An 11,655-nucleotide genomic window follows, 5' to 3' on the forward strand; every position below is an offset into this window, starting at 1 on the left:
CAACGGTGGCAGCTTCAGTGCCATGTGCCACCAGCCTCCTCTGGCTAAAGCCAAGGAAGGAGTTTAGTCCATAAGGGACAAATTGTCAAGGCGCCATGCTCACATAAATCAGGGATGGGCATCGTTTTAAGAACATGATGAATAGAATGTGACTCCTGGTTAGGAAGAAGATAATTCAGTGATAGAGTGTGGGGTATTGATACACAACTGCAGTTATTGCTGTAGCTCCATGAGCAGGGTGAACCCTCTTCTTCCCTGCCCCATCACTTCTCTTTCCCTCTAGTAGATGCATAGAGAATATCATAGCATGGGCCACCTAATTCATCTCTCCTTTCCTGGACTAATCCATGACCTCAAAGTAATAATTGCTATCTGTTACCTCTTACTAGCCACCAGAGGACACACTGGATGCACACAAGTTAAAGACAAATATTCCCTTTGAGTAAAGCAAGTGGGCTAAATATCTTCTTTAAAAAAAAACAGTTCTGACAAAAGCTGCATTTAATAAATCCCTTTGCAGATCAATTCCAACAGCCAAGGAAGAGTGGTTTCAGTGCACAGCCATTATGGATAAAAGCAAGGAGAACAAAGAAAATTGCACTGCAGAAGTTTGAAGGAATGGGAAGCACCACAGATGTAGCTACAGAACAAGTGGAAAAGCACTGAGGTTTAATTGTGAAGAATGCGGCTATCCTGATGATAATCACAAGAAACATAACTTGCACCAGTGTTTGTGGGAAAGACTAGAGAGCAAGGTGCAGTATCCTTGCTGTATATTCACTGTACCCTGGGGGGAATCTACTTTTGAAGTTCTCTGTACAGGAATAGTGGAAGAAAGAAAGAAAGAAAGAAAGAAAGAAAGAAAGAAAGAAAGAAAAAGTTTTCTGAAAAGCAAACAGACTGTCGCTTTGTGTTTAGAAAAAGGGCTACCTTTTCTGCTTTGATAAGTCTCCATAGCTCCACTGAAGTCTTCGTGCCCTACCTCAGATTATACCAGGTGAGAGTTCTTTGGGCCCCAGTCCTGTAAGACAATCAGTGATTTCCTTTCACCTCATAGAATACAGACTTCATTTCTATTGCACAGCTCAGCACAGGGATGTGATCAACTCTGTGAGAATACCTGGGACATGAAGGAAGTGTGGGTGTGATCAGCTACTGTGTTCATTTACAGAAGTTAAACTCCACTGATTTCAATGGAGATGCACCAGGACCAAAGTAAATTAATGTAAGGCTATATTAAGCACAGGAAGGCTGGGATTCTCAAAGGATAGATAGCTAGATAGCTAGATAGATAGTCATCTCCTCATATAGGGGCATATTCATAATTATTAAATTATTTTATGTTGTGAGCTTTTTAAAACCAATCTGAATCCAGAGATATTTATTGCTGATTTACCTCTAATGTACATCAATGTACGTTGCCCTATAGGTGAGGACTCATAGATTCATAGACTCATAGGTCAGAAGGGACCAATCTGATCATCTAGTCTGACCTCCTGCACAAGGCAGGCCACAGAACCCCACCCATCCAATTTTATAACAACCCCTATCCCAGGACCGAGTTATTGAAATCCTCAAAATTGGTTTGAAGATCTCAAGCTGCAGAGAAACCACCAGCAAGCGACCCATGCCCCATGCTGCAGGGGAAGGTGAAAAACCTCCAGGGCCCTTGCCAATCCGCCCTGGAGGAAAATTCCTTCCCGACCCCAAATATGGCGATCAGCTAAACCCTGAGCATGTGGGCAAGAGTTACCAGCCAGCACCTAAGAAGGAATTCTCTGCAGTAACTCAGTTCCCATTCCATCCAACATCTCCCCGCAGACCATTGAGCAGACCTATCTGGTGGTAATCTAAGATCAATTGCCCAAATTAACAATCCTATCATAACATCCCCTCCATATACTTATCAAGCTTTGTCTTAAAGCCAGGAAAGTCTTTTGCCCCCACTACTTCCCTCGGAAGGCTGTTCCAGAACTTCACTCCCCTAATGGTTAGAAACCTTCGTCTAATTTCAAGTCTAAACTTCCTAATATCCAGTTTATACCCATTCGTCCTCGTGCCTACATTAGTACTAAACTTAAATAATTCCTCTCCCTCCCTAACGTTAACCCCCCTGATATATTTATGTAGAGCACTACACTACACTACACTAGCATTACCTCTGACTTAACACTTCCCATTATTAAGACCATGTTTTCATTTGCTTATAACTTTGCTAAACTTTAAATGCCAAGTGTCTAACCTCAACTGTATTTAATTTTTGTTTCTTAATTTTCAGCCAAAATGATTTATGCATTTTCAGTAACGAGGGTAGAGAAAGGCACATTGCTTTGCCCATGTTAAACTATTCTGATGACCTTTTTGTTGAGATGTTCTGGTGCCCACAGGCTGTGGCTCAATGATTTGAAATTTGGCAAGGTGTGGCTTTGATTCAGGAATGTGTCTTTTGCCTTCCTTATGAAAATCTGCCCTATTTTGGCAAAGCTATAAGCCTTTGACAAATTGGAGTTCTCACATGCTTATTAGAAACCTGCTAGAGCTCCACAACTAAATTTCAGAAAGAGTTCTTTGGAAAAATGGTGAGTGATCAGGAATTAAAGTCTCCGTATCATGATGCATGCAAACAGAGGGCCGAACCTTAGTTGGACCTTGAACATTTCCTACCTTGACTTAGCAGACTCAGTTATATTCTTGTAATAATGGTGTTTTGTGCCCGTATGAATATATATATGACTGCATGCTTAGATTTCTTGTTTCTTTCTTTAAATTTCTGATTAAACACATCCCATGACAAATACAGAATGGCGAAAACAAACACTCATCACAGAATTCTTCCTTCTGGAATTCGGGGATCTCCAGAAACTGCAGTTTCCTCTCTTCTTGCTGTTTCTAGTGATCTACATTGTGACCATGGCTGGGAACCTCACCATTGTTGTGCTAGTTGTGACTGATCGGCATCTTCACACCCCCATGTACTTCTTCCTGGGGAACTTGTCCTTCTTGGAGACCTGCTACAGCTCCACCATCCTGCCCAGGCTGCTGGCCAGTCTCTGGGCTGAGGACAGAACCATTTCTGTTAGTAGCTGCATCATGCGGCTTTACTTCTTTGGTTACCTGGCTGGTACCGAGTGTTTCCTCTTAACCATAATGTCTTATGATCGGTATTTAGCCATATGTAATCCACTGCGCTATGCAGCTATAATGAACACAAGGGCTTGTATCCAGATGGCTGCAGGGTACTGGATAAGCAGCTTTGCCCTCAACAGAATCATTGTCTTTTTCATTTTCCAGTTAGTGTTCTGTGGTCCTAAGGAAATTGACCATTTCTTTTGTGATTTCACCCCACTGATCAAACTCTCCTGCAGTGATACCGACTTACTCACCCTAGCTGATTTCTCATTCTCTACCATATATGCCCTACCCCAATTTCTATTAATGCTGGCATCCTATGTTTGTATCATCACCACCATCCTGAGAATCTCTTCCACCACCAGGCAGCAAAAGACATTTTCCATCTGCTCCTCCCACCTCATTGTGGTTACCACTTTCTTTGGCACCCTGATAATTGTTTACATGGTGCCACCCATCAACACTCTAATAGAGTTAAAGAAAATTTTCTCTGTCTTCTACACCGTTCTAACCCCATTGGTCAATCCCCTCATATATAGTTTCAGAAACAAAGAAGTAAACATTTCCCCGAGGAAATCTGTCAGGAGATTTTTTACCTTTATGAGGAGGCAAAAAAATTACTAGATTAACTTTTAGGTTCAAATGAAATGGGGATAAGTTTATTGAGTCCCACACTCAGCTACTGTGTTGGGAAGGGTTAGATTTGTGTTGGTAAATGCTGATTTCACCGTACATGCACAAAGTGACCAAAATATTATTTCCATAATAACTCATACGTATAGATAAGCAAAGTATGAAAAATGTTGCTAAGAACGTAAGAATGACTGTACTGCAGGGTTTCTCAAACAGAGGTCACCACCTGTGTAGGAAAAGCCCCTGACGGGCCAGGCCAGTGTGTTTACCTGCCCCGTCTGCAGGTCTGGCCGATCACGGCTCCCACTGGCAGTGAATCGCTGCTCCAGGCGAATGGGGGCTGCTGGAAGTGGCAGCCAGCAAGTCCCTTGGCCCGCACCACTCCGCATAGCCCCCATTGGCCTGGAGCAGCAATCAGTGGCCAGTGGGAGCCACGATCGGCTGGACCTGAGGACGGGGCAGTTAAACACACCGGCTTGGCCCTCCAAGGGCTCTCCCTACACAAGCGGCGACCCCTGTTTGAGAAACCCTGCTGTACTGGGTCAGACCAAAGGTCCATCCAGCTCAGTATCCTGCCTACCAGGGTGAGATTCTGTGGCCTGCGTTGTGCAGGATGTCAGACTAAATGATCATCATGGTCCGTTCTGACCTTATATAAACCTTGGCCAGGTTTATTGCAGATGAGGCATGGTTCTAGCTCCCTGGATGAATGTCTGTAGTTACAGTAGCACACATATGCCTATGACAGTGGAGTCAGCTCAGTGAATGTATGGACTTTCCATTCCCCGTTCAGCTGATATACTCAGTGACAGAGTTCGACTTCCTTATTCCTGTTGAGTATTTCTTTCTCTGGTGAGCAGTCCCTTTGAAACCCATGGAACTCCTTAATATAAGGTTCTGAAAACATGAGTAAAGGTGGTAAAATCTGGCCCCAAATATACACTCAGTGTCATTCAGATCTATTGAACTTTTCTTCCCTTACTTCTGCAGAAACAGCACAGCTGTAAAAAGTCAACCACAGTTGTGCCAACCACTATCTAAAGCCAGTTTCGAATTTCAAGTTCAATTGCACTTGAGCAATGAAGGTAGTTCATAATGTGCTGATTCCCTGGCAGGATGATTCACTGGGACCCCTGCCTTACTCGGGGCCCAGTGTGGATGCAAAGGGGGTGAAATTAAGGAGGTGCAGGCAGTCACACATCAGGCATTTTACAACGTTCAAGTCCTTGTCTTTGCAAGTCAAATATTGCCTTTGTCTCTTTTTTTAAGACAGGTTTTTCAATGCAATTTAATTACATGATTGTAGTAGAATGGGCCTGGTGCAAAGCCTGAGACCTGACCCAAAGGCTGAAAAACTTATACTATGAGCAACAGTCAAGCCCTGTCAAGAACAGATGCTTACCTGAAACATGGCATCAGTATTGCTAGCATTCCTAAAACACACTTAATGCGTAAACACATTCCAGCAGACCAACACAGCAACAGCCCAATCTAACACACAATGGCATAGTTTGACAATAGCAATGAAGAGTGCCATTTTTTTTTTGTGAAACATCAGTAGCAATGTACAAAGACAGGTGGTGAATGAGGGGAAAAGGGGGCGGTAACAAACACGTCATGAAATACATAAGGTAATACATAAGTTGGTTACTCCCGGTTGTTTGTCTCAGTCTATAAATGTCGGGATACATCGCTTTAAGCCTTCAGCTGACCTAACGTTAGGACTTTGCTTTATCAGTAATAAACCTGACCAGGTGCCTTCACTACTAACAGGTCTCTGGTCACTGGGCAGTTCGACTGGATCCTGCTGTACAGTCAGTGAGTTAGTGAAGCACGCAGAGAGAACACACATGCAGCCAACATCTGACAACTGAAATACTTCATGATTTTCACAGTTTCATCACGTTTAAGGACAGAAGAGACATGAGCTCAACCGTCTGACCTCCTGTATCTCTCAGGCAAAGAAAGTTCACCCAGATACCCCTACGCTGAGCCCAACGACTTTAGCTAAACTAAGAATTTAAGTCCTCAGGAGACTGCATTGTGGTGAGCCAAAGGCAGAGAACAGGACAGACCAAGGTGACCCAAGTGCAGGGGATTGATCAGCTGAGACATGGTTTTGACATGTGTCCACCAGAAAATGGGCCAAAGATATCAGATTGCCGTCATGTTTTACCAGCATTTAAACAGTAGCAGAAGCACCTGGATTCATATCAGTGGAAAGCCCAGCTGACTGCTCCCAATGAGCTAGCCTGTTTGCAACAACTGGGGAATTGGGGATTTAAATAATTGACATAGAAACACAACACACCTTGATGGACTTTAAACTGTGTCTTCACTAATATATCCCATTGGTAATGGAGGGCTTGCAGATAGGACAGTTAGGTATTAATTAACAGCAACATTGATTGTGTCATATCCTCTGAAACATTGCCGGTAAGTTGCAATGGGTTTTCAACAGCAAAGTCCAAATTGTTCCCTGGTGTAACTCCTATGTTTTCACTGGTTACACCAGGGGTTCATCTGAAACAGTCAGTTTTTAATCACTGAAATACTGAGCTTGGTTCTGATAATGGATACAGCAGAGACTGCAAAAAGACTCAAACATAGCTGGAGAGCTGGATTTAGAGTCCTGGTCCTTTGTTTCCAAACACTCCGAGCCAGAGTTTTTATGGTATTTATTTGCCTAAAAATGCAGATAGGAACCTAATGAGATATTCAAAAGCAGCTGAATAGATACAAAAAATGGACTTTGACTCCTAACCACTATAGGTGCCTAAATCCCAGAATCCTGCCTCAGTGGGATTCTCTAAACATACACGCTGATGCTTCTGAAGTCTATAGGCATCTAAACTCAACTTGGAGTCTACTTTTTGCAGTTAAATTCCTTAGTGGGCTTAGAGTTCTGTCTCTGGGCAGGTGCACTGCAGCCTGAGACCAGCCGGCTGGACACATACATCCCAGAGTCTCTCCACCTAACTCACCTGAGGGGTCCAATCTGGTAGGTGAGCTCACAGAAGAAGGCTGATGTGGAAGTAAGGACTCCCTTGTCACTTTTAGCCTAGTGCTTAGGGTATGCAGCTGGGATGTCAGAGATCCCTGGTTCAAGTTGCCCCTCTGTTGGAGGAGGGAAAAGGGGAATTTTTGCCTATCCTTAATTGAAAATATGAATATACTGAATCTATGCTGAAGTGATAGATACAAGTGTTCCTATAAGAAAGAAAGAATGAAAGAGAATAATTTGGGCCAAAATTTTCAATCCTTGATTCATCATATTTAGGTTCTTATATTTTTCTTTGGCTGCGGAAATTAGCTTAGAAACCCATATTCAAAAACAATCTACCAGAAATAATGATGATGTTTTTCATTGCTACACACTGATTTTCTCAGCTAACTCGAACAGTTCCAGATGTGGAGATATGCATGTTGTAGTTTATTATGTATTGACAGATCTTCATGAAGCAAACCACTCCTATCATCCTCATTTTCTATCACCACAGCCTGATTAAAAAAGAGGAAAACAAAGAAGTCAGAAGCCACTGATCTATACCCCTCTGACTCATTAAACCAGCAGAATTTATCCTATGTTCCTTTAAATTGAAAAAAAATTACTTGGATTCTCTGAATTCACGTGCAGTTTACCCACAGAATTTCTCAGGACCTCCTTAACATTGGTATTTTGCAGGCTATAAATGAGGGGATTGACTAGAGGAGTCAGGACTGTGTAGAAGGGACAGAACCCTTTGTTTAGGTCTCGCAGTGTTTTGGATAAACAAAGTCTCATAGAATAGTGTAACAAAGATGAGGTGAGAGAATCAGGAGGGAAAGGCCTTTTTACTGCCAGTGGTGGAAGGTATTCATAGGATGGGGGGACATGATGCAGATATAGGATATTAAAATTAAGAGGAAAGGAGGCAGAGTTAAAATACAGGCAAATGTTGCAATGTACCATTACTTTATTTCTTTGAATTCAGACCCACAAGATGCAAGAACACAAAAACTGAGAGACAAAGCAGGCTGCTCCCTAAAACAGAGAGGCTGGCTGGCTGCAGAATGACTCACAACAGCTAGACAAGGTCAGCTCCCAGATTGCTGCACTGGGTGGCACAGTATGGGGATGAGGTGAGCAGCCCTCAGTGGTGAAAGAACAGGTTAAGGACTATTGAGAACAGCTGGACATGCACAAGTCCATGGGAGCGGATCTAATGCATCCGAGGATGCTGAAGTAATTGGCTGATGTGATTGCTGATCCATTAACCATTATCTTTGAAAATTCACGGTGATGACTGGAAAAAGGCAAATATAGTTCACATCTTTAAAAAAGGGAAGAAGGAGAATCCAGGGAACTACAGACTGGTCAGCCTCACCTCAGTTCCTGGAAAAATTGTTAAGCAGGTCCTCAAGGAATGCATTTTGAAGCACTTGGAAGAGAGGAAGGTGATCAGGAACAGTAAACATGGATTCACCAAGGGCAAGTCATGCCTGACCAGTGTGATGAAAGATGAATGCTCAAAAAGTAGCAGAGTAACAAAGAAAGAAAGGAAGAAAGAAGGAGTAAGGTCAATAATGGGTAACCCTTTTCTGAAGGAATGAAATGGCCATGTCTAAGAAACTATATCAGTTCATCTCTATTTTACTATAAGCTAAAAATTTTCCTTTAAGCTTCTATGCCTGTTTCTGAAAGCAACTCGATTCAGAATAGTTTTTCTCAGGGACTGTTTAACCTCTTTGTTTCTCAAGCAGTAGATAACAGGGTTGATCATGGGAGTCAGAACTGTGTAGAAGACACAGAATATTTTGTTTAGGAGCTTGGGAGTGTTGCTTGTTGGAAACACATAGACAGTAATCACACTCATGTATAAAATTGTCACCACAATGAGGTGAGAGGAGCAGGTGGAAAAGGCCTTTTGTCTCCCTGTGGTGGAAGGGATTCTCAGAATGGTGGTGATGATATAAATGTAGGATGTCAGTGTCAGTAGCAAAGGCACAAGTGTCCCAATGGTAGAGACAGCAAATGTTGCCAGTTGCAGAGTCTGGGTGTCACCACAAGACAGCTTTATCATGGGTGAAAAATCTCAAAAGAAATGGTCAATTTTTTTGGAACCACAGAATGTTAATTTGAACAAGAAATAATTTAGTGTGCCAACGACCAGAAAACTATATACCCAGGACCCTGCCACTAGCTGGAAACAAACTCTACCATTCATCAGAGCAGCATAACGGAGTGGATTGCATATTGCTAAATATCGATCATAAGACATTGCTGCAAGCAGCAGATTTTCTGTTGTTGCTATGATAGCAAAAAAATATGTTTGCACAAGGCAGCACTTAACAGAAATGGTTCCATCCCCAGTCAGGAGACTGGCCAGCATCCTGGGCAGGATGGTGGATGTGTAGCAGATCTCCAAGCAGGCCAAGTTCCCCAGGAAGAAGTACATGGGGGTGTGAAGGTGCTGATCAACCACAATGAGCATAATGATGAGGATGTTCCCGACCATGATCACAATGTAGATCAGTAGAAACAGCAGGAAGAGAAGGGGCTGAAGTTCAGGGGCATTCCCAAATCTTAAGAGGATGAATTCCATGACCAGGGTTTCATTTCTTCCTCCTGCTTTCTCCATAATATGTATCTAGAAACACAAAACAATAAAATATTAATGGAGGAGTACACACAGTCAGGTTCTGCTGTCGGTTACACTGCTGGGAAACTGGAGTAGGTAACCTCATAGCACTGTATCTCTCCACTGTAAAATGAAGTTAAGATGTTGAGCTTCCAATATATGATGATGGAGTACATGCAGTCAGGTTGTTCTATTAGTTACACTGGCAGAAAGCTGGAGTAGGTAACCTCGTGCCACTGCATCTCTCCACTAGACAAATAAAGTTGTCAATAAACAGAGGAAGACTCATATCGTTAAGAGGTTGAGCTTCCAATATAGGTGAACCAAGAGCATGGAACTGTATTGAACTACACACATTTCCCATCTAAGTCCCGTAAGCTCTCTTGAACTCTAAATAAAGACTTTTAAGCTCCGATTTTGAAGTATTTTTATCACATCAGTGTCACATCAACAAATCTACAAGACATAAAAAAAATTAATAGATTGGAAATGAAAGATGTTTAGAGATCAACCAAGAGTATATCCCTTCTCACCAAAACAAACAAATAAACAAAAAACTTATACACACATCAAGGGCTGTTTCCTGATCTCATTTACACCAGGGTGAATTACATCAGCATCATATGGATTTACACAAGTGCAACTGAGATCAGAATCCAACCCCAAATAAAGAAATGTAAAGAAAATAAAAATGAAAATGCATCAGGAAAGAAAGTAGAAAGTCATATTTATCCAGAAGGGAGAAAGATGTGCTTGTAGAAAAATGAAAAACTGGAGAATCACAGAGATATATAGACAGAATGGGGTGAATATATGGAGAGAGAGAGAGAGAGAGAGAGAGATTATTTCTCAAAATTTTATGAGCAATAAAATACAGATAAGTTTAAAGAGAATTAGCAGATCCTTGCTATTAAAGCAAAGGTATCAGACTCAATAACTCTGAAAGCTCTTCTTGTTTTTTATCCTACACACTTAGATTCATAGAATCATAGAAGATTAGGGTTAGAAGAGACCTTAGGAGGTCATCTAGTCCAACCCCGTGCTGAAAGCAGGACTTACCCTAACTAAATCACCCTATCCAGGGCGTTCTCAAGCCGGGCCTTAAAAATCTCTAAGGATGGAGATTCCACCACCTCCTTAGGTAACCCATTCCAGTGCTTCACCACCCTCCCAGTGAAATAGTGTTTCCTAATATCCAACCTAGACCTTCCCCACTGCAACTTGAGACCATTGCTTCTTGTTCTGTCATCTGTCACCACTGAGAAGAAGTTGAGCTCCATCCTCTTTGGAAACCTACTTCAAGTAGTTGAAGGCTACTATCAAAGCCCCCTCACTCTTCTGCAGACTAAACATGTCCAGTTCCCTCAGCCTCTTCTCGTAAGTCATGTGCCCCAGTCCCCTGATAATTTTTGTTGCCCTCCACCGGACTCTCTCCAATTTGTCCACATCCTTTCTGTAGTGAGGGACCCAAAACTGGATGCACTACTCCAGATGTAGCCTTCTTGGTATATCTTTATATATCAGTTCTTGATATATCCTAGCTTCTGAGCTCTTCATCCACTGATTTATGATGCACCCATATAAACTATGTCTATACCAGGAGCAGCAACGGTACATTGACACTGATGCAACAGGAATGTATGTGACACAAAAATGGAATTGCAGAAAGACACATATGCACAGAGAAGTGAGATTATATTTTTGTTGCAGAATTTTAACAAGCAATAAAACTGGCTAACCTAGTGAGAAGGGCTTTAAATTAGGTTCAACGGGGATAGGTGAGCAAATCCCACAGGTAAGTTGGGATCATGGAGACCTGGGAGATGGGTCGGAAACAAAAGGGAGTGTGGGCTATAATGGTAGAGAGAAAGGAAGGTCAGGGCAAAACTGGGAGGCAAGATCAAACCAGTATCTTAGATGCATATATACAAATGCGAGAAGTAAGGGTAATAAGCAGGAAGAACTGGAAGTGCTAATAAAGAAATACAACTATGACATTGTTGGCATCACTGAAGCTTGGTGGGATAATACACATGATTGGAATGTTGGTGTGGATGGGTACAGCTTGCTCAGGAAGGATAGACAGGGAAAAAAGGGAGGAGGTGTTGCCTTATATATAACAATGTACACACTTGGACTGAGGTGGAGATGGACATAGGAAAAGGAAGTGTTGAGAGTCTCTGGGTTAGGCTAAAAGGGGTGAAAAACAAGGGTGATGTAGTACTAGGAATCTACTACAGGCCACCTAACCAGGTGGAAGAGGTGGATGAGG

The 11,655-nt window shown here is 42.3% G+C and overlaps 1 pseudogene; it reads right to left on the bottom strand.

Moving 5' to 3' along the window:
- Positions 1-8,390: 8,390 nt before the first annotated feature.
- On the bottom strand, positions 8,391-9,383 carry LOC115637962 (annotated as a pseudogene).
- Positions 9,384-11,655: the final 2,272 nt, after the last annotated feature.

This window comes from Gopherus evgoodei, chromosome 21 (assembly GCF_007399415.2).
Source record: "Gopherus evgoodei ecotype Sinaloan lineage chromosome 21, rGopEvg1_v1.p, whole genome shotgun sequence".
Taxonomy (NCBI): Eukaryota; Metazoa; Chordata; order Testudines; family Testudinidae; genus Gopherus; species Gopherus evgoodei.